Source organism: Gastrolobium bilobum, unplaced genomic scaffold (genome assembly GCF_033153095.1).
Source record: "Gastrolobium bilobum isolate Gb01-03AN ecotype WA unplaced genomic scaffold, APGP_CSIRO_Gbil_v1 utg28277, whole genome shotgun sequence".
Classification (NCBI taxonomy): Eukaryota; Viridiplantae; Streptophyta; class Magnoliopsida; order Fabales; family Fabaceae; genus Gastrolobium; species Gastrolobium bilobum.
Window position 1 is genome coordinate 54,242 of NW_026899946.1, and position 25,375 is coordinate 79,616.

The following is a 25,375-nucleotide window of genomic DNA, read 5'->3' on the forward strand; positions in this document are numbered from 1 at the left end:
AAGATTCAGTTCTGAAACATATGCAATATATATAAAACAAAATCTCAAATAGGAAACAACGTACCTGCGTGCTTTATTCCTCATCCACCTGAAATTTCATCTCAATATAGATTGCTCATCAATCTCAATATCCTTATTTTTGTATTTTATCTATAACTAAGAACTATAAAAATTAAACTTACCTAAATTAAAAATTAAAACTAGACTTAAAACTGAAAATTAAACTAAACTAAATACTGAAAACTTAAATACTGAAAACTTAAATATTGTTGGGTTGCCTCCCACAAACGCTTGTTTTACGTCACGAGCCTGACGTACCTCTTTTACCTTCATGGTGGCTCAAAGCATGAACTTAGTGATGACCAAGCTCCTTCATTCATAAATTGTGCCCTCCCATAGTGTTCTTGTGCATATGAGTGAGATACAGTAGCCTCAATAATTTTGAATTTGGCATTTACATGTTTTCCTTTGCTTCTGAGCTTCTCTATTTTAACCTTTGGCTTACCTTCTTGAGGAGAATTCTCTTTGTGCTCTTCTTCTCCTTTCTTTTCAGTGATATTGTAGACTTGATCTTCCGGTTGAGTTATAGGTGAGGGGGCTTCTTTGTCAAAGAACTTGAAAATTGCTTGCTCCCCGTCTACTCGTAAGATCAACTCGCCTTTCGGTACATCAATCAATGCTCCTGAGGTTGCCAAGAAGGGTCTTCCGAAGGTCAGAGGAATGGTAGTATTTTCCTCTATATCAAGGATGACAAAATCAACAGGAATGATGAATTTGTCAACCTTTACCAGTATGTCCTCAATGATGCCATAAGCTTGCTTTGTAGAGCGATCGGCTAGTTGCACTATTGTCTTGGTTGGCTTTACTTCAGTAATTCCCAGCTTCTTCATCATGGAGAGTGACATCACGTTGATGCTAGCACCGAGATCACATAGAACATTTTCCACTTCCATCTTGCCTATGGTGTATGGAATGCTAAAGCTTCCTAGATCTTTAAGCTTTGAAGGCAACTTTTTCTGTATAATAGCACTGCATTCCTCTGTCAGAGTCATCGTCTCACATTCCTGCAGCTTACGCTTTCTTGACAAGAGATCTTTCATGAACTTCACGTAATTGGGATGTTCTCCAAGGCTTCAGCAAACGGGATATTGATTTGCAGCTTCTTGAAAATATCAAGGAAACTGGAGTACTGTTGCTTTTGAATTTCTTCTCTGAACCTCTGTAGATATAGAATCTTTGCATAAGGTGAGAGTTCAAATGGCTTTTCTTTCCTTTCTTGAGCTTTCTTTTTCTCTCATTTGAACTCTTTATTTTCAGGAACAGTTTTCTCTGCAGCAGCTTCTTTGGCAACTTCCTTTCCTTTTTCCTTTTCCTTTTCAATTTCAGGTTTATCATCTTTCTTTTTCTCTATTGAAGGCTTTACCACAGGTTCAATGGCTTTCACACTCATAGTAGTGATTGCATTGCAGTGCTCCCTTGGGTTGATGACAGTGTCTCCCGGGAAGGTAACTTGAGCTCTTTCAGAAATTTGCCTTGACAATTGCCCAATCTGAGTTTCAAGATTTCTGATTAATGCTTCTTGATTTCAGAGTGAAGCTCTTGTTTCATCTCTGAAAGCATTCGCATTTTGAATATAATCTGACGTGGTCTTGGATAGCTGTGCAAAGGCCTTCTCCCACTCTGATGTGTTTCCTTGTTGAGGAGGTTGTTGTTGCACTGGTATAGGAGGATTCAACTGATGGTTCGACTTGTAACTAAATTCCGGGAGTTGATCTTGATTCTTCCACCCTTGATTCTGGTCATTCTCATATTGGTTCCTCCCCGGATTATACGGAGTCTTTTGATCATGCCAGATTCCATTAACTTCTGCATTCCTAGTTGTCTTCATGAAATCACAATCTTCAGTAGCATGAGTACCTGCACATAAACCACAAATGACAGGAGTAGTATTAACAAAAGAAACTTGAAAATCTGTGAACTGCTTTGTGAGAGCATCTAGCTGTTGTTGCTGTTTCTTGTTAAATTGTAAAATCTGCTCATTCTGAGCTAAGATGGCATTATAGCCTTCTAGCTTCATAATCCTTGCTCTCCTTTGTGATACTGGAGCATTATCAAACTCCTGAGATGCTAGAGATTCTAGCAATTCCAAAGCTTCTTCTGGAGTTTTTGTTTTCAATGATCCCCCTGCTGCAGCATTCACTAAGGTTCTGGTGTTTGGCGTCATTCCTTGAAAGAAAATTCGCGCTTTCTCCCAAGCTTCAATACTGTGTTGTGGACATTTCCTGAGCAGTCCCTTGAACCTTTCTTATGCTTCATATAAAGATTCACTTTCTTTTTGTTCAAAAGAAGTGATATCCGCCTTGAGTTTCACCATTTTCGAAGATGAGAAAAATCTCTCTAAAAATTTGGTTGCCAAGTCATCCCAGTTGGTGATGCTTCCTTGAGGTAGTGATTGCAACCAGCCTCTTGCATCTTCTTTAAGTGAACAAGGGAATAATCTGAGCAAAATAGCATCCCGAGACACTCCATTCATCTTCAAGGTATCACAGTATAGCAAGAAGTTTTCAAGATGGATGTAAGGGTCTTCCGTGCTTCCTCCGGCAATCTGGTCTTTTTGAATCAGCTGCAAAAGTGCAGGCTTGAGTTCAAAATTGTTAGCATCCACGTTTGGTCTAACAATGCTCTTCGTCTGTGGAACTCGAGCAGGAGTCATGTAATCTCCCAAAGTTCTTGGAGGTGGTGGAACTCCATTGTTGTCTCCCATTGCTTCTTCTCTTGGTTCTGTTGAGCTTGAAGCTTATTTTTCTTTCTGCTTTCTTTCTTTAGCGATCTTTCTGTTTATTTTTGCTGTTTTCTCTATCTCCGAGTCGAATTGCAAGGAATCGGTGTCAATGGTACCTCGCATAAACAAGAAAATAGATTATAAAAAATAAAAAATAAAAACTGAATTTAAATAGCAAAAATTTAATAGCAGAAAAATAAGGTCCAATCTAAAGAATTAATAGCTACTATTAATGTTGAAATAATAATCCCCGGCAACGGCGCCAAAAACTTGTTGGATTACTCACGGCAAGTGCACCGATCGTACAAGTAATATAATGATTGAATAAGAGATCGTTCCCACGAGGATTATACTCAAGCACTAATTCACTATTGCAAATTTAGTTGGACAATCGAAATTGTATTTGAAACAGGATTTGAATTCGAACTTTGGAATATTAAAACTAATTAATCGTAATAATTAAAAAGCAAGAATTTAAAGGCAAGAATTTAAAGGTTTGAATTAACTAATTTAAAAGAACGTAGCTAAGGTTTCGATTTCCTTTAATCTCTTTATTATGTTTAAACTCCTTCTTAATGTTAATCGTCCATAGTATCAATCTAATCAATTATTTCGCATGTAATTAGGGCTCAATCCCTTGTTACCCTAAACCTTCAAGATCTTGGAAGAACCGTAGTTCCCTGGTTATTCCCCAAGAACGTGAGCATTAAGTTCAAGAATCTTAAAGTTTACGCAAACCCTATGTTTATCCCTAGAATCATAAAGCGTACGATGAAATTATCAGATAAGGATCACACAACAACTTTCCTATTGTCATGTATTTACCTATGATCATTATATAAGATTCAAGCCTATATAAAGCATTAAAAACAGATAATTTCATTCATGATATAAAGGAAAATTAACATTCGAATTGTTCAACGCGTAATAAATCGATTAAATTCCATCTAACCCTAACTACTTAAAGAACTAGCCAGACATAACAATATCAAGAATGAAAGACAATAATAAAGCTCCCTCAAACTCCATACATGATTGGTGAATCTTCAATATCCCCAGTGTAGACTTGATGTTGATATGTCTCCGCCGCTCACGAACATGAACAGTGTTTCTCCGCGTTTTCTCTGCCTCCAAGCACCAAGAGCTCTCTTATAATATGAAAAGTTTCTGATTCTGAACCCCAAAATGTGTTTTTAAGGGTAAAGAATTCGTGCCCTAAGTGGATTCTTCAAGTGGGCTTAAGTTGGATCATTCGGGGCGCTTAAGCTTGCTCATTCGCGCTTAAGCTTGCTAATTTACGAATGCAGATGTACCGTTCACGCTTAAGCTTGCTGGAGCAAGCTTAAGCCTACTGAAGATTGCATGAAAATTTCACGTAACGCGCTTAAGCGCGCTCTTCGCGTATGAAATTCCTCCTTGGCTCGCGCTTAAGCATGCTGGAGCGAGCTGAAACTTGCTAAGGCCGAACATATTTGCTTATACAAGAGGCTTTAGCTTGCTAATTGGGGCTTAAGCTTGCTTAGTCAGAGGCCATTTGCTGATTTTTGGAGGCTTTAGCTTTGGATTGGGGGCTTAAGCCCCCTCTCTAACAACTTGAGAATCTTGATAAGATCTTTAAATCTTTTTTTTTTATCTTCATCTTTCATATCTTCAATTCTTCCTCCTTTTATCTTCAAATCCCTTCAAAATAGCAAATGTATATCATTTAATTGATAATTCATATAGTTCATGATTATTGTAGTAAAACCCTAGTTTTTGACTTATTCAACTTGATAATTTATATTAATTTAGTCTATAAGACAAGATAAACTAAAGGTCAGCCAACCATTATCAACTCCGGTCGCAGCTATGTCTATATTGTATAATAACCAATGATCAAAGTCTCCCAAGAAAAAATTTCCTCTCCTGTCAGGAAGCACAAATTGAGACCAAATGAGTTTAACCTCAGGACAGTCCCGAAGGACATGCAGGATAGTCTCACTTTCCTTTAAACAAATAGGACAAAGGTCATTACCATTCCCCCAAGAAGCAGTGTGACTTCTAGTTAGGATCTTACCATGAAAAACCTTCCACACGAAAATTTTAATCTTCTGCGGTCCTTTCCAATTCTACAACTGATTCCATTTGTCAGACAAAGTATCAAAACTGAAGTCCTACTCAGCAAGCACCTTGTAAATAGCCTTAACCGAAATCGTACTTACACCATCCAAAACCCAAAGTTTGATATCAGGCCCATCAACAGTAGCTGACAGCAAAGTCCCCCAAAAGATATCAATGATATTCGTTGGGAACCAGTGAACTAAAGAATCAAAATCCCACTCACCATCTTGATTAACCAAGTCAGCTACACGAAGCTCACTATTGAGGTCGGAAACAGTGGTAATGGCTAGTTCATGAAGAGGCTGATCCCATGATAACCATTTATCATTCCAGAAAGCAATATCTCTTCCATCACCAACCTCCCATCTAAGTCTACCCTTCATTTCCCTCCAAATTCTACATATGTTTCTCCACAAGGCCGAATCACCATCACACACCACGAAACAATCACCTCTCCTGTTCCCCGCTTCATATTTCTCTTTTAAAACATGAACCCAGTTGATCCGGTTTGTTTGAGAAACTCCATACTCTTTTAGCAAGTAAAGCATCATTCATGAGAGCTAACCGTTTTAGACCGAGACCCCCCACTTCCTTAGGCTGCGTTACAGTGTTCCAATTAATAAGATGATGAACTCTTTTACCCTCCTTGTCACCCCAAATAAAACTTCTCTGCATTTTCTCAATATCGTGAGAAATAGACGCAGGAATCTTACAACTCTGCATCTGAAAATAGGGCATGGAAGCCAACACCGACTGGGATAAGGTAATCCTTCCTGCCAGAGAGAGAGTTTGTTGATTCCAGACATTCAACTTGTCTCTTATCTTGTCTATTATTCCTGCGTATAACTCCTTAGAAACTCTACCATGCTGCATCATAGATCCTAAGTATCTGCCCATATTCTTCACGTGCTTGAAACCACTTTTCTGAGTAACTCTGGAAATAACTTCATTACTGACGTTCTTCAAGAAATAAACACTCGTTTTGTCAACACTAAGCTTTTGTCCTGAAATCTCCTTAAACAGATGGAGACACGTCAATAAGAGATCGAGTTGTTCCTCCTTAGCTTCCATAAAGATCATCAAATCATCCGCAAATGCAATATGAGATATGATAGGACCATCTTTACCAACCCGAATAGGCTTACGAAGACCTCCACTCACAGCTGTGTTTATAATGTGAGTTAGTTTCTCCAAAGCAATAACAAAGAGATACAGAGAAGGAGGATCACCCTACCGAATGCCTCGAGAAGGTCTGAAATTTTCGGTCTTGCCACCATTCCACATGACATTTATCGTTGTTGTTTGAACACACTTCATAATAAGGTTAGTGAGCTGCATGGGAAACTGAATTTCCTCCAAAATCTTCCTCAAAAAATTCATGGAGATCCTATCATAAGCCTTAACTAAGTCTATCTTCACCGCCATAAACCCCTTTTACCTCTCATTTTGTGCATTGAGTGGATCAGTTCTTGAACAATCACAATATTATCTTGGATTTGCCGACAAGAAACAAAACTAACTTGGGATGGAGAGATGAGCTTTTCCATGACAGGCTTCAAAAATGCTGAACAATAGCTTTAGACAACAACTTATATAAAACTGGACAAAGGGAAATTGGCCTGAACTGAGAGATACAATCTGGATTTTTTATTTCAGGAATTAGGACCAAAAGGGTGTTGTTAATCTCCTCCACCAGATTCGAATTTATCCACAAATTGGTCACAGCTTTGAAAACCTGATCCTTTACATTGTTCCACTGTCTCTGGAAAAAAATGGCAAGGAAGCCATCTAATCTCGGTGCTTTAAAAGCATTCATACTCTTCATTAGCTTTGTAACCTCATCCATACTAAGAGCCTTGACCATTTCATTCTTGATATCCTGGGATAAGTTCATCCAGTGATTCGAAGAAGATAGCCATCTACGCTCCTCAACTTCCTATTTAAAAAGCTTTTTATAAAAATTGCATACCAAAACCTTTAACTCCTCAGAATTATCAATCCATTGATTACTGTCATTTCTCAATCTAGTAATCTTATTATTGCTTCTTCTGATAACATTCATCAAGTGGTAGAACCTAGTATTCTTATCACCATCAACAATCCAATTATGCCTTGATTTTTGAAACCACAACATTTCCTCCTCCTCAAGCACTAGGTCTAAACTGTATTGCAAATTTAACTCCAAATCTTGCAGGCTCTGACTATCCGTATAAGACCTTTGCACCTGAACTGAAGCAATATCTCTGATTAAATTATTCTTCCTCTTGCCTATGTTCCCATACACCTCCTTATTCCACCTTTTAAGATGTGGAACAAAACTATGTAGCATCTGAGTACAATCTACATTTTTATCCCACTTCTCCATCATCAGATCATTAAAATTGGAATGATCCAACCAAGAAGCAATAAACCTAAATGGTCTATCCTGCCAGTGATTAGGTCGGGACGTGAGTTTAACAAGCAAAGGGTTATGATCAGAATGATGTCTAGGAAGCACCCTTACTTCAGCATCTTCGAAACAGATTCCCCAATTCAGATTAACAATAACTCTATCTAGCTTTTTATACACCCTTTGCAGATGATTCCACTTCGGGCCTTGCCAAGTGAATAACGATCCAGAGCAGCTTAAATCATCCACTAAACAATCATTTCAAAATTCTGAAAACCTTTCACACTTAGCAATATCAGGTTGAGACCCACCTTTCTTCTCCCCAATGCTTTTAATATCATTAAAATCACCAGCTAAGATCCAAGGGCCATTAATAATTTGGCTTAACTACTTGACATCCTCCCACATTATATGCCTTTTATCTTCACGAGGACTTCCATAAACAGCCTACACATAAAGCTATGGCCATCTCCAATCTTCACATTCATATGGATGAATTGATTCGACTAGGATAGAAGTTGCACCTTCACTCTTTTATCATTTATTAGAACCCAAATACCACCCGAAAAACCATTCGTTTCTTCAAAAAGAGCAGACTCAAAATTTAGTTTCTTCAATAATCTTCTACTGTTTGTGCTACCAGTTCGAGTTTCTAAAAGATTAACCATGCAAATATCATGACTATCTACCAACATCTTAAGAATTCGACCAAGGGAAGGCTTGGCCGCACCTCTACAGTTCCAAAAGAGAATTGACATTAAGAAATTTTATTAGTGGTTACAGGATGAGATTGCACCTGTGACAAACGACCAGCTAAACTTCTTCCCACTCCACGTTGAGTAGCATTACTTTTAGGCTTGCCAATGCCATCCTTTTGCAACTTTATCCTTGGGTCAGGAGGTTTCAGGATTTGCGCTCTACCTGAGCCCTCCAAATGAGTCTTTTCATATTGCAGATGAATATTAGAAGAGCTATGCTGAGACTCTAAATTAGAATTAAACTCCATATGCTCTTTATTTGCTTCCTCTTTCTTCTGATCATAGACAGGGTTTAGTCTCACTTTCACTGCATTATGAATCCTCCTAAGAATCTCCTTCTAATCAATCAACTCCATCTCATCATCTTTATCATACTTCATGATATCATCCCATACTAAATTAAAAGCATTTTTTGTTTCCACCAGCCTTATCCCGTCATTAGATCCACGCCTTTTTTCTTTACTTAAAACCAGATTCTTTTCCCCTTCACTTGAATTTGTCGATAACTCCTTATCAACATCCTCCTGCTAAGTATTATCCTTAAAATTCTCTGTGGACTCCCTTGACACCTCTTTTGGGTCAGAACTGGTCTTACTATTGCCTCCTTTTATCTTCTTTCCTACTCCACCCTCTCTTCTACCAGAAGCAACCCTTCCTTTTTTGTTCTCGTGACCACCATCCAAGGGCCATAACCATCTTGATTATCCTCCTCCACTGCAGTTCCCCCTTGTCCTTTATTCCAACATCATCAACTGCCATTCCTCCTTCAACATCAGTCGGACCATTTGACCCAGAGATGTTCTTACATAGTTCCGATCTATGACCATATTTACCACATGAGTAGCAAATTAGATGAAGACCTTCATATTCCACTTGCTTATAACGTCCTTTGATCAGGTATTCCGCTTTTAAAGGCTTGTCAAGATCAATCTTCACACAAATCCTCGCAAATTTGCCCCTAGCAAGATTAGTGGTAGCAGCTTCCAGTCGAATAAACTTGCCAATCCAATCTCCAACACTTTTGATCAGAGAAGTATTCACATATTCAACGGGACACCCAGGCAGCCTCACCTATGTTGTAATCTTATTGATGGACGATTGAAAAGCATTAAAATCAGGTTCCTATGATCTTATGGCCAAATAATGGTAAAAAATAATCCATGGTCCCCCTGATAGGACATGCTCCATATCAGACTTCTTTTCAAATCTAACGAGATAGAAATCATTTTCTATGTCAGTTACAAAAATATTACCGTCTCTTTCCCACATATTCTCCAATCTTTTCTTCAGAAAATTAATCGAAAGTTTCTTCCCAAACAACTTAACAATAAGAGATTGCTTCCATGGCTTCCAAGCCTTCCTCTTGAAAAAAAAAAAATTATCTTTGTAAATATTTATTTGATCTTCCAATTACATATTTAACTTTACAGTAATCCTTGTTGTCGTTTAATGTCATCAATTTAGGTCTCAATCTTTTTTGTTATGTTAATTATATATTTATAAAATAAAATATGTTTTTTATTGATAAAACGCTGTTTAAAAACATTTATATTGTTACACCTTCTTGGCTTTAAATTAATTTATTGTATTATTTATTTTCCTTCTTTCTTATTAGTCAACTACTTACTAAATGGTTCTTATAATTTTTCTTCTTCTCAATTTACCTCTCCACTATTTATCATCGTCCGTACAAATTCTCGTTTATTTCATGTCAAATGGTCTTATTTGTTTCATCAACATGAAATTGTGCAACATATCAATTTTTTTTTATTCTATAAAATCAATTTAATTTTAAAAATAATTTTCGGCTTATACCCACTTATTCTTTTTTCTTTTTCGCTTTACTTTAAAAAAATTAAAATAAAAAATAATAATCTTTCAAGTATGTTACTTTAATATTGATTCTCAAAATATAAGTACCATTTTTCTCACAATTGTTTTTTTTTTTTTTTTGGTTTAAATCTTCCCATATTTACAAGAAGATTGTATCCACTTTCGAGAGCTTTCATAGCGTTTCATATTTTCAAGATTATATACGCACCTTCCGAGGTAGCTTTAAGCTTTTCTTTCTTTAATTTTACAAATTGCTGAATCACTTTCAATACTGCTCACACAAAATATATTTCGTCAAATTAAAAAAAGAAACTATTTTTTAATTTATTTATAATTTTTTTTTTATAAAAAGTAATATATGAAATAAAATATAACTTATATTTTCCAATAATGTATTGTTTACAAAAAAATGATGACAATGTTGATGATGAAATATAAAAAAATTAACAAATTTATTAATAATTTATACATATAAAAATTACAAAAACTATTTTTTATTAAAAAAATTATATTTAATAGTAAAAAAAACCTTATTTTATAAAAAAAGATGTTACACCACATTGCATTTGACAATTTTTTTCCACATAAATTGTTTTTAAAAAATAAAATAATTTATACCTGTTAAGTGCATGATTAATTATTTTAAGTATAAAACAATACAGTTAAATTCTCTTATAATTAATGACCCCCTGGCCTTAGGGGTGTAAATAAGTTAGGCTAGGCTAAACTTTGACTTAAATAGGCAGGCCTGTGTAAATATCTTAGTATTGGCCTGACCTGTTAGCCTATCACTACACCAAAAGTGGGATTTAGCGGCGGTTTTTTTTGGATTTAGCGGCGGTTTGAACCGCCACTAAAAATTCAGTGGCCAATTGAAAACCGACTTAGAAAATGGCGACGTTATATAATTTAGCGACGGTTTAGTGAAACCGCCGGAATAACCGACGCAAAAGATAAAACCGACACTGAATGTATAGAAACCGACGCTGAATTGCAAAAAATAATAAATAATTTTTTATTAACAGCGACTAAACCGCCGCTAAATCTTGTAATTTAATTTGTTTTACATTTTTAATTAAATTTTTGTGGTGGTGGTTTCAATGAATATGATTTTTTTTTTTGGTAAAAATAAATATTTTAAATAACCACTTAATTGTAAAATTCATTAAAATTATATAATTTGACTTAAATTCTTACAATGATTTCATTGATCATAAATACATTCATTGTCTACAATCAAACCTGTCATTATATCATTAAAATAAGTATAAAAAAAACTAAATACAATTATAAAATTAATTTAAAAAATCTAACATTAAAATTTGATAGTTCTTGTGATGCAAAGTTGTAATGATCTCAATTTCCTAAACAAACTCCTTTAGCACATCTTCAGATGGCTTCAAAATTTTCACAGCTAATTTCTTTCCATCTGGAAGACATCTTCTATAAACAAAACTACTACCACCTTTGCCAACCAAATTTTCTGAAAATACAATAAAAAAACGTATCAGTGTTGTGCCTTCCATTCTTGAGAAACATAATATTTAAGAAAATATATAATTAAAATTATTCAAAAAATGTAATAAATCAGACCAAATGCTATTAAATTTTTTCTAATTACAGCCACCAAAGAGTTTCATATCATTTCATCATGCCACTACAAAGTATATTTGTAAAAATAAAAAAGCTGAGAATTAGACGAAAAACAGAACAACTTAACCCCATCAACTCTGTGAAAGAGCAGAGTTTATAAGGTGAATCTTTGCATCACTCTGCATCAAATGTCAAAACCTAGAAAACCCAAATGAATTACATTGTGTATGTGTTGTCCCTGCTGTGAGGCATACATGAGTAATCTAATTTCTAACACACTTGAAATAACACCAAAAGCTTATCTATTCAAACTTCAATTATAAATATAACGATCACTTAAAAAAAAAACACAATCTCTTGATCAATAAATGAAATTATAATTCCATTAACAAAAACTAATTCATATTATGTTTTTCTTCTTCTGCCAAAATTAAGTTACAAAATAGGGAAATTAAAAACTGGATACAGTATCCGAAATCCAGATTATAAAAGTAAAAATATATGAATTATGGTTCTCAAATATTTAAATATTTAGCAAGGAAGCCAATCCTATAGCTAATTGGATTTTTTATTTTCATTTTTTTGTAATTATTTATGCTTTTTAACAATAAATTTTAGCATCACGATAAAATAAATTACGTTACTCTTGATGCTTTCCAGCACAGTAAGCTCCTTGATCTTGGCTCCAGTCTCCTTAGGAGTAAAAGATTATAGAATTAATAGGCAGTTATAACATTATATTAACAAAAAAAATTAATTAATTTTATTTATAAAAAACTTATAAGGTAGTTGACAGGTAAAAAAATGGTAATTGACACAACTCATACAAAAGACATAGATCAACGGACTAAGATGTCAAAAACAAGCATGTTCCCTTAGTAACAAAATCAACAAAGTAAAACTTCACTTGAAGATTTCTGACCCATGTTAGAATTGATTGAGATCGGGTTGAGTAACAAAAATGGTAAAGGAAAAAGCCAAAATGCTAACCTGAAATGTTGTCTTCAATGGCTCTTCAACTAGGAGACAAAAAAAGAAATAAAAAAGATAAGTGAAAAAGACTATACCAGTCAATAGCATATGGATTTTCAATTCATTGCAAGCCATCTTTAATTTACCGTAAGGAATTCTGAACATGGTTCTTCAAAATGTAGCTTGGCTAGAGCTCCATATTTAGGAATGTCTAAATAGTCAAACATAAACCATTTCATCAAATAAAAATCTAGATTTACGATAAGTAAGGAGATTTTACAAACCAATAGATGGAATTTTAACTGTTGTACAAAAGTGAAGGACAAAGTAATAGATGAAAGCATATGAAAAAGTGAATTTGAGAGGGAATATAATTATTTCTTCCTTTTCCTTTCCTTTTGTTCTTGTTTTTGTTAAAAAATTTCTACATGTAAACCCATGGAAACCTTATTCATCTACAGATATGCTCTGTGGCCTTATCATAGTCTAAAGTCTATATATATATGTGTGTGTGTGTTTCTGTACTCACTGTTCTCTTGTAAGTAGTCTGTTAAAATCTATTGTCAGTGGAAAATCCAATAGCGCAATGTACCTAGAAACCAAAAACCCAGAATATGCATTAATTTACACCATTGAGTTCTCATGGCCAGGCTTATAATTAGTTTCGGTGGTTAATTTGATAGCGAATGTTACTTGCTTGTGATACCTATATCATGGCAAAAAGAGCACCTGTCTAGTTTTATGTCTTCTTTATAAACCATTTCCTTTCCATCAGCTGAAAATGATTAATAAAATGAATGTTATCGATATTACACACCACCACAACCATTCTGTCAGATTCAGAATCAATTATTAGCACTGTAATATTTCCTCAATATTATTTGGCATTTGGAAAATATATACCAGATACTATTCCAACTTCCAGATAGGGTTTAGTTGGATCTACCCCAAAAATAACCAGCTCTCCACTACCTGGAACTTTTTGCATTAAACAAATCAAAAAGTTTTTTGTATTAAGCAAACAATTAATGTGTTGCACTTAAACCTTAAAATGGGCTTATATATATATATATATATATATATATATATATATATATATATATATAGAAGAAACCTTGGGGTGGCTGGCAAAAGGACGATTCCAGTCTCCAGTGACATCCCAGTCCGCATGACCTTAATTAAGAGGGGACAAAGGTCACGAAACAGAGAACAAATTTGAAATTGATAGATAGGATGCGATAAAGCACAATCGTGTGATGTGATTTAATTAATTTAAGCAATGCACGTATACATTATAGAAAGGTAGCGCAGCCGCAGCCACATCCATATCTGTATCATTTGAACTTCATGTTGGTAGGCCATGCCATTATCTCCCATAGTCCTTGGCAACTTCTTGCAGAGGCCATGCAACAACAATGGCTGACACGTGTGTGAAATTCCATAGAGGTAAAACAACCATCCTTTGTTTCTATGTGACGAATGGCGTAATCAACTCCATCCATTGAAACATAAAAAAAATTGGAAGAGACAAATCATCAAACACCTTATACTCAATCATCTAAATACTAACCAAGCTCATAGATTAAAACATCAATAAAACAAATACCATATAAAAATTCAAATATCAAACAAATCAATCACTAATATACAAACTTCACCACAAACCCAAAGCATAAGGATTCACTTATTCACAAAGTGATTGGTACTGAATGGATAGAAGAAATGAACAAATGGTTGAGATGTGAAATAGTGATAAAGAAATACAAATGTGAAATAAAGATGCATTTTATATATGATTGTAGAATAATTGAATCGAAAGAGCCATGCCGTATAAAGGTAACCGACCTATGAAGAGATTGATGTTGAAATTGATACCTTACAAATCAGTGGGCGTGAGACTACATAGATTTTTAACGCATGGGGCAGTCATTAAATTGCAATCAACCTTTAATGCTTAGGGGCGGTTTTTTAACTCCCGCAGTACCACCGCCATCAGATCCCTTTTTTCTTGTAGTGTATGTAGACTCCAAATTACAAGTCTGGTCTGCCCGATATTTAAAAAAATAAAAGTCTTAATCTAGACCTTTTAGCTTATTTAAGCCTATTAAAAATTCAACAAATAAAAAAATAATTAAAATAATATTACTTTATTATTGAAAATAATTAAAATAATGATTTTATTTATTTTATTAAAAATAAATAATATGATATAGGTTGGCCTTATTCGTAGTGATCCTAGCCACTTGAGCTTTCTTCCTTTGAGTTTTCCATTTGTGAGCAAGTGAAGAAAATCTCTTTTGGTGCTCTTCATTTATCTCTTTCTTTGTCCACATATGCTTGACACTTCAATATTTGGTTGCCATATTTGATTACCAATTGTAGAATTAACTCTTAAAACTTTTCAAATCAAAGGGTAGCAACAAATATCATTTAAGCACATCTCCAAGAATAAATTAGATTGATTTACAACATAAGTCATTTATCATATTATCAACTATAAATATATATTCAAACATAAATGAAGCACATATGCTCTTGAATCTTAAAATATATATTTAAGCATAGTCAAAGAAGATTCAAAATTAGCAAGAAATATATGACCATCATCAAAACATATTGGGAAATTTTGAAGCAAGCAATGATCATATAAGTCATGTTATTATAGATGAGCAATTTTAAACATAATCACATACCAATCCAAAAGATACAATTTCTTTTCAAAAACCAATACTTGAAAGATCATGGAAATAATATTTTACACATATTTTTCTTGTTTCAAGAGTATGACATGTGTCAAGCAATTAATACAAGAAGATATTTAATTTCATAATCTTCAAGTAAGTATGTGATACATTTGAGCACATAACAAAGAAGTGAAATCATTTTTGTGCATGTATAACTCCAAGTAAAAATAAGGATATATTCTAAAGCTCAAGCTCAAAAAGATTATCATGCTATTGTAACAAATATATGTGCCTACTAGCATATATAATAACATTTAGGGCATATTTCTAGAACACAATCAATAGAATATGTAAGCATATCAACTAAATCTCAAAGAATTCCCCAATTATCATGTATATAGCATTTAGAGCACAAAGAGGGATAGAAGTCACCAAATTTGAATTCTTTCAATTTAGAATATGGCTCCTTGAGATTATCATGGATATCCTTATACTTTATCATGCTTGCATCCCTTCTTATATGTGGGATACTTTCATGCTTTCCAAGTCTCAAGTTGAATAAACTTATTTCATTTGAGTACATTCTTGAGGTAGTTGTAATCCTATAATTCAAAGCACTTTTTGTATCCGTTTTGGATCCATAGGGGTTAGAAATTGATCATCAATTTATTATGATCTTATAAAGATCAATAATATCACACACAAATTGAGCATAATAAGTTAAATAATCAATTAAGCATTAAGCACAAAGTCAAACATTTCTACGGTTTCTTTTTCATAAACCGTAATCTTGTAATTAAAAATGGGAATCCATCAGTATTTCAAAAATTCTTAATTTTGGATATGTTATAGTACACATCTCAAGCTTTCTAACAAGATATAGATAATGTCAACCAGAGTTCTGTAGCTCAAGATATTATCAATTAAATTTACTACATTAGAAACAGAGTATTTAACAAAACAGTCACAATCACGAATTTACTGGGAACAATGTACATATCCAAAAATTCTAAAAATTTCCAGTATTAAACATGATTGATCTATCTTTGTAATACCACTGGTTTAATGCTCAAAGGATTTGTATAGCTCAAGTTATGCTCATTTTAAGTAAACTAGTCCATAACAGAGTTTATGACATAACAACTATGTTCACGAGATTTCTGGGAGCATTATACTTGACTAAAAATTATGAAAATTTCTAGAATTAAATTTTGTCAAGTTATCTTTCAATGGCCACTGGTTTCACTTAAAAACGATTTCTGTAACTCAAGATATATGTAAAATAATTCAGTTGTGTCAGAAATCAACATATAAGTGAACAACAATAGATATAATCATGTGCTATTCGTAATTTTCAGCATTTAAACCAAGAACATATGATTTTATCCATTACTTAAGGCCTAAAGGATATATACCTCATATTCGTTGGATTCACTTTTGAATAAGCATAAGAGGTTATGATATTTGATACCTTGGCCTTTGTAATCAAGTGGAGACTTTTTCTTACCCATTGCTTCTCTCTTTGGATTTTGAACCTTCTAGGTTCCACCTGAGAAGCTTTGGCTGAAGTTCCATTACTTCTTTGATTGATAATTTCATCATTGGGCCTACGAAGCATTTTCCTTGATGATTCTTTTTTCTCTTGACCTTTTTGTCCATCATTTTGAATAATTTTTTGCGCATTGGAAAAGTCAAGAGGACTTTTTGATACCCATTTCATCTTGGGTCCTTGAGCATTAGGAATAAAATTAATATAAGTTTTGACAACCCAAACCAACTTATTTCTCGTGTAAGAATTTCTTATATGATAGCACAAATGAGAAATATATCCTACTTTATCACAATAATTACATACAATGTGTTTGCAAGATAACTTGTTCTTTTCAAGCTCAACTTTCAAATTTTTGGCTTTCTTGCTATAATCACTATCCAAACTAATATTTCCATAAACATTTATAGGTTTCCCTTATACAATAGTATCACTACTATTTTCATTTTCAAACATGGAATATGAGCAAGTAGGAATATTAAATATGGAAAGTTTGGAAGGTGACTCTTCAACTTGAGTTTCAACATCAATATAATTTTCTAAAGTGGTTGAGGATTCACATACCAAATATAATCTCTCTTCTTGAGGGGTGCTTCTTTTGTGGGCCGGGGGCACCATGCTCCATACCAAAAGTAGAAAATAAAAGGGGACTGGGAGGGAAATATAAAAAAAAGAGTGGTATAAGAGTAATTTTTTACCAAAAAAGGAAAAGGAGCACAATTTTTTTTATACTCTCGAAGTATATTAAAATTTTTGCTTCTTGAGACTGATATACATTTTTCAAAGATTCAATTTTATTTTCAATGAGAGAGATATTTTGCAAGTAAGCCAAACTTTTCTTTTGTGAATTCAACAAGTCATCATTCAACTCACCATATATATATATATATATATATATATATATATATATATTGTAAATAATCATGTTTAGGACTATAATCAAGATTTGTATTATTTACCTCAACTTGAATGTCATCATTGTCACAAAGAGGTTTTGAGCTTCTTTGATCAATTTTAATCCCTTCTTGAGTGCATTCATCATCTTTTTCTTCTTCTAATGGATTTTGCTCTTCTTGCTCTCTATATGCATCTTTATGCACAAATCATCATTGACAAGATAGATAGCAATAAGAGTATCTTATATATCTTTAGCATTCATGCAATATTTAAACATAACATATGAATCATCATATACACTTTTTCTAAGCATTTGCATAGCCTTAAGATTGAAGACAAAATATCTTTTGTTAAAATCATTCATGGATTCTTCTATTTTCAATGAAAAGCCTTTATCTACAACATGCCACATGTAAAGATGAATTGATTGAATCAAAACTTCCATTATTTTCATCCAATATTCAAAATACTCACCATCAAAGAATGGTGGTTTATAACATTCAAAGCATTGCATTTTTTTGTATTAAAAATAATTTATATTGAAAGCCCCCACAATAATCTTCAACTCTAGGCAATTAAACTTCTACCTGAGCACCAAGCTCTGATACCACTTTTTAGGAATGTGGCTTCCATACTCAAGAGGGGGGGGGGGTGAATTGAGTATTACAAGATTTTCGCAAAAGTTCCCTTCTAGTTTTTAAATAATCATTTCAAGCAAACTTTGATATGTGGAAAGCTAATCAATACATTCCGAAAAATCATAATATATAATATATCACAACTATAGAACTTATACTAGCACATACAAGATATCAAAGAAGCAACTAAAGTGCTAGAAATGAAGAGTTTAGAGTTTAGAGAATTGCAAACACTATATCCTGATTCGGTCACCACCACTTGTGACCTACGTCCTGACTGAAGCCGCTCGATCAACTCTTTCACTAATGGCCAAGCTTCACGGGTGCTTGACAAACTTTTACAATCTTTCAAGACTTCGGGTTCTTGGATACCTTATAATCTCCAAGTTTACGGGTACTTGGAAACCTTACAATTCACTCCAAATTTACTTAGGTATTTGACTACCTCTCAAGCAATGGGTCTCACAACCCTTTCAACTCAAGAATATAAGGAGAGAAATATTTGAAAATGAATATTCACTCTCAAAGTGTGGATACACAACTTGAAGCACTATGGGTATATGAATTTTCAAGATATGAGCTCAAATATGTTTGATCTTTAAAAGATATGAAAGAATATGCAAATGATAGTGTAGAAACTCTAAAATCATCCTTAAGATGTGTAGGAATAGTGATCTACTCGTTTTAGGCTCATAAGGAATGTATTTATAGTGATTTTTTTTGCAAAACTAGCCGTTATAGGCTTTCTGTCGTAGCGGGAATCGATTCCCAACTTTTCCAGAGAGTGAGAATCGATTCCTGCTCATAAGGAATCGATTCCCAACCGGTTGCAAATACGACAACAATAATATTATTTCGTATTTTGGGAATAATTTGAGCTATTCTTGTCGGATTGATGTGATTTTGGTTTCGTTGAAAATATAAAAGAAAGATCTACAACTTCTATGAAGAACACAAGATCCAAATCCATCATCTTGGATATGAAAAATTGTATGGAAGGAAGAAGCAAAATTATGTAGCAAATTTTAAGTTCAAATGTGTTCTAACTTACTTTCAACCACTTTTTATGAAAGATCTTGACTTGATAAATATGTTTTGAAATTATAAAATATGCCAAGGATCTTTTCTATGGATTTTTCAAATTTCTTTCAGGTATATAAATGCTATGATTATACAATTCGAAAAACACATTTACTTTGAGAAAAATTTTGAGTTCATGTAATGCATTCTACCATATACCCTATCATATATTCTAAGTCCTCAAGATATATTCTAAATATGATTTTAGACTTAGCTTAATGTCTTGTGTCTTGGATCTTTACTTGAGCTTGATGCTTGGACTTGTTGGATATGACAATGCTTGACACTTGTTGGTTTTGATCATTCTTCACCATAGTTATGATATTGAGCTTCTTTTAGATGTTGTCCATGGTTTGTTGTCTTTGATCTTGGTGTTGCTCTTCTAATTATTCCTTGTTGCTTTTGGTTCAATGAGCTTGCCATTTTGATATGACATTACTCTTCTTGTGTGGTTACATCATACGTCTTCAATTTCCACATATGGTGGATGCTTTTTGCTCTTAATCAATGCTCTTCTCTTTTTGTTGTTGTCACTTTGATATCATCAAAAATATACCTTGTATCTACAGGCGCCTCATCTCCGCAAGCACCAAATGTGTCCGCTGAAGCGGTGGCACTATGTCGAACCACTCCAAGTTGAAGAAGGCCGAATCCAGTGATTTCGGCTCACAAATCTTGCGGCTCATGAAGGACTTCACAAACCTCTCGTGTGCATCAACGTCATCTTCAAATAAATTTCTGAACGACAGGTCCGGAGCATGATGCACAGCAGCCTGGGGCTGAGAGGATGACGACCGATCTTGTCGGCGCTTGGTCCTTCCCTCGGTATCCACCGCTCTCTTCTTCGAAACGCGTCTGTCAGCCATGCAGTCACACTGTGAAACAAAAAAAAATGCAAAATCAGAATTAGAATGCAGTGTTAGTGTTAGTGTTAGGGTTAAGGTTAGGGTTAAGGTTAGGGTTTTTAAAACGCAACAAATCAGAATGCAATGTTTAAAACGCAAATTGAAAAAACGCAAAGCAATAATTTAAAACACAAATTGAAAAATCGCAATGTCAGAATGCATTTTACATTGATTAAAAAATTCAAACGGAAAAAAACTACCTTTCTTGGAATTCAATCGGTAGAAGGAACCAATAATGTGCGTGAAGGATGATTCGAAAAGAGCAAGATGATCCAACCAATGTGCTTAGAGAAAGGTTGAACTCGCACTCCAGCACTCTCTACCCAGGTACCCCTTTGTGGGTTTTCCAAATAGGGGCTGCTGGGATATTTAAAAACCCTACCCGCGACATTTACCCGGGTATCGCCCTCCCTATCGGGTAAATAATTCAAGCATTTTCCAGATTTTGAACAATACTCAGGGATCCCACTTGACTACTCGGGAAGGGTGAAATTTTCAAATTATACCCGGGTAATCGCCTATGTACTTGGGTATTTTACGTTGTGCACAGTAAAATAGGGACAAATGAGTGATATATTTTGATTGAAGGGAGAATTAATAATTAATTATTAAATTAAGGCTATAGTGGTCAAAAAGCCGCTATTAGCGGCTTTTATGTCACTTGCTATTAGTAATTATCTGTATGGAAAATTTAAATTTAAGTAAAATTTTAAAACAAAAAGTTAAAAATGAAAATATTTAAAATTACAAAAAATATATGTACAACCAATAATTAATTAAGTAGACCCTTAAAACTATATATTAAAATATATTTAAAATTATTAAATATGCACAGTTAATTTAAAAATAAATTAAATTCAAAATTTAAAAGAAGAGAAGTTAAGGATTACATGTTTTATTTTCTAAACAAGAGTGTATTCTAATATAATATATGAGATTAAATTGCGTAATGATTTTAGATATGACACTTAATCTTATTTAGAATTTGAAAACACTCTCATCAGTTAAGAGAAGAAATTAAAATTTAAAAACATATAAATAAGAGATTGATATGAAATTTGCAATAGATAAGGACTATATATATGTTCGATAGCTAATTATTTTTGAAAGCAATTAATTTAAGACTATTAAAAATAATATAAAAGAGAAGGATTTTTTAAGTGAAATTATGTATTTGATAGAAGAAGAGAAATAATAAGGAATTATCAAATTAAATCTTAAAACATTAAGACTACGTTTTATTATATAGAAATAGACCCATACATAGTAGTTTATTGTTCTATATAAATAATTGTTAAAATATGTTAAGGTGTAGTTATCTAGTTTAACAAATAATATCGACTTTGTCTTACCACGTTGACGAGAGAAAAATAAGGTAGCCACCACCTTGACTGGGTGAAACTCTATTATAAGGTATTCAATTTTGTTTTAAACATTTAAAAATTTAGATTGAGGGAAAATATATCTTTATATAAATTCAAGGCTTTATGAGTAGGGGTGATAAACAAATCAGGACCTTTCAGGGGCCTTTGACTCGACTTGTGAAGGCTTGAGTTTATATGCCTAAAATTGGTTGTTGAGACCAGACTCAAACTTGTATAAAAACTCGTTTAATAAAAAAGCCTTAAGCTTCAATTCAAAAGCTCGGCCTTAGAGCCTGTCACGCTGGCCTAGTATATTAATTCTTATTCTTATTTTATATTTTTTATACTACTTGTAATAGCTTTCTCTCCTCAATCCTTTTCACCTCATTTTACTGGTTAAACAGACTTTTTGAATGATTTTATTCTATATTATGCTATTTGGATATACATTGAATTTATGAATATTTATAAAATTACTAGTGTTGTTGATTATACATTCTGTTTGGATAAATTTTTGTTATCTTAATTTTTTTAAACAGGCTAAATAAGACTTTTATTTTTTGTAAATAAATCAGGCCACATACAGATAATTATATTCATAACAGGTAACAGGCTTGATCAGGCTGACACATTTAAAAACAGGTTTAGCCTTTTAAGACCAAAACTCGGCTCAACTCGGCCCGTTAACACCCGTATTTATGATAATATTATACATCGTCAATTTTTTAAAAAAAAAATGATAATCAAATCCAAGTCACAATTAACATAATTAATAGGTATCCACTCCAGTACTTGCATTTGCTAAAATTAATTTGTCGGTTTGTCCATAAGCCAACTTTTTAATAGCCTAAGTGGGAAACTGAGAGGGAGGGAAGATTCGATGATTAAATATATAATTAGGTCACGAGTCATGACATGTTACTTTTTATTTATTTATTTGGTACATGTCATGACATGTTACTTACATTGTTAATAATGGTATAATTAAGTTTTTTAATTTTTTCAAAAGATAAATATTATTATAACTTAATATATATCATATAATTAATTTCAATAAATTAATTTTTAATTCGTCCAAAGAAACTTACTAATGTACAGTCTTAACAGAGACTTTGATTTTCTATTAAGAAGTTACACTTGCGTAGACAAATGTATGAAAGAGAGGAGAAGCAGTGTGTTGAATATATTCTTTGGTATGAGAAAATGATGAAATTTCATTTATTTTATTATTATTATATTAAATTATTTAGAAAATGATGAAATCTTATACATTATAGTTTATTGTTCTGTAAATAAATATTAAAATATGTTACTAATTTAGTACTTAAATAAGTGAAAGGTCTAGTTATCTAGTTTAACTTGACAAATAATATCGATCTTGTCTTACCATGTTGACGAGAGAAAAAGAAAGTAGCCACGACCGTGACTGGTTCAAACTCTATATTATAAGGAATTCAATTTTTTTTCAACAATTAAAAATTTACATTAAGGAAAAATATATCTTCATATACTTTCAAGATGAACGTTTACGATAATATAATATGGGGAAAAAATATATAATGTTACTTTAAGTAATTTGGTATATTCACTAAATTGATGTGATTTTGGGATTGAAAAATTAAAAAATTAGAATGATAAAAATTATTATAATCTTAAAATAAATTAAAATTACAAATACACCATGATTTTCGCTCTAAAACAATATCATTTTGATAAATATTAGACAAAATTATCTAAAGTAACGTAAAAAACACGAACCCATATTATATAGGGGATATAACTTGTCCTTTCACGGGAGAAGTTTCCAGCGTACAGCATATACAAAAATTTGTGGCCCCACAATTTTTATAAAAATAAAAAATAAAAAAGGGAAAATAATTTTTCCTTTTAAAGGAGAACAGTCAATTTGTTCTGGGTTTCATTTATTTTTTTGAAAAAAAAAAGAAAAAGAAAAGCTAAGCACGGGAATCAATGTGAGTGCTGCAAAAAAAATTTGAGTGCAGTGAAATGAGAGGTATAAACCCCATAAAAAAAATGATGCACGCAAAACAGTAAATCTTTGGCATAAGAAACTTACTAATATACCCGTCTTAGACTCTTAACTGAGACTTTGATTTTCTATTAAGAAGTTGTCCAACACATGTACACACGAGCAGAAGCAGTGTCTTGAATATATTCTTTGGTATGAGAAAATGATGAAATTTCATTTATTTTGTTGTTATTATATTAAATTAATTTTACCTGATTTTAAGATTTAAAGTTAATTACTTTTATTTGGGTCTTAATTAATATTATTAAACCTAAATGAGTTCAGTCATATTTTTCCCATGTTTCGAATTTATTTGTGTTATCTCAATTTTGGCGGCCGTAATTATTGAATATCAATTGTGATTTCTTGTTAGGAATACAATGAATGGTTTGATATTAGTTAGGAAAATATAAACATATAATTAATTATTATTTTTAGTACTTTATTAATAGATTTTTTGTGAGCACATGTTTTGCCGCTAAATGTTCACGAGATACATTAATTTTTTTTTTTTTTTGAAATAAAAGGAAAAATTAAATACGATTACAAAATCTTGGGCTAGCTATGCCCATGCAATCCCTATTTAATAGACTGTAACATTCTGTGGGGTTCATATAACACGTGTAATTTCCAATCAGTCCAACGGTTGCCATGTGAGGCTAACAAGTCTGTCACCATATTACCTTCCCTGTAGCTATGGCTAACCTTTGTGATCCATGGTCTCTTCAGGTAGGAACTAATGCGTTGAATCAACGGAGCCGCAGGGTGACATGGGTCACATCCCTCGGTTATGAGATTAAGGGCCACTTGTGAATCCCCCTCAATCCACAGTTTTCTGCAACCCAGGTCCCAGGCCGTTTGTAATCCGCTGAGAAGACCCCAGACTTCAGCCCTTATAGAGGATCCTTTGCCTAAGTTCCTGCTAAAACCTGCGATCCACCTGCCAGTGTCATCTCTGATGACTTCTCCACAGCTCGATTGAGCTCATCCCCTTCTACTAGAACCGTCAACGTTGAGTTTCATCCAGTCGTCGGGTGGGAAGGTCCAGCAAATGAAATTCTCTTCTTTCTCCATTCTGAAAGTCCCTACTTTTCCCATCTTAGTGTAGGCATCATTCAAATTAGAGATGTAAATTTTCACTCCCCTTATAAGAGCATCTTGGTTCGAGTCTTTTTGGTTGAAAACCAAATTGTTCCGAGCCTTCCATATAAACCACGCTGTAGTTCCAAACAGCTGACTCCAGTCCCAACAAGAATTCCGGACAGTCCTCATCTTCAGGTTATACTGCATCCAGTGCTTAAGGCTTGATTGGTAAAAATTAGGACAGGGGTGGTGTTGTAGTAGACGTTGCCAGATTCCTTTGCTCCACACACAATTTCTACGAACATGGATTAGATCCTCGGGTTCCTGGTTTCACCTAGGACAAAGGGTGCAGGTTTTCATGTTCCTTTGTGCTCTTGCCACGTTAGTTAAAAGGTGCCCTCCTAACACTTTCCACAGGAACATCTGAATCCGAAACGAGCCCTTCCACTTCCAAGGATTAACAATCAAGCCATCATGAAGTTGGGGATGGCCTTGAAGAAGTTCATAAGCTGACCTTACAGAGAAAACTCCATCTCCAGTCATACCCCAAATAACCGAGCCGTGACCATCTTGTGGACATGGTGGCATGATGTTAGCTATGGCTTCACAAGCTTGTGTTGATGCAAATTGGTTGATCAGATTCCAGTTCCAGTTACCATTATTTAGTACAAACCTGTCCACCGTCCAGTCTTTAATCTCCATGGGAATAACTGCCAAAT

The 25,375-nt window shown here is 33.5% G+C and overlaps 1 non-coding gene across 1 annotated transcript; it reads left to right on the forward strand.

The window, feature by feature from the left end:
* The first annotated feature begins 2,261 nt into the window (after positions 1-2,261).
* Positions 2,262-2,368, forward strand: LOC133294322 (small nucleolar RNA R71). The gene has a single exon (XR_009749184.1). It is a non-coding gene; the product is annotated as a small nucleolar RNA R71 (small nucleolar RNA).
* The last annotated feature ends 23,007 nt before the right edge of the window (positions 2,369-25,375 follow it).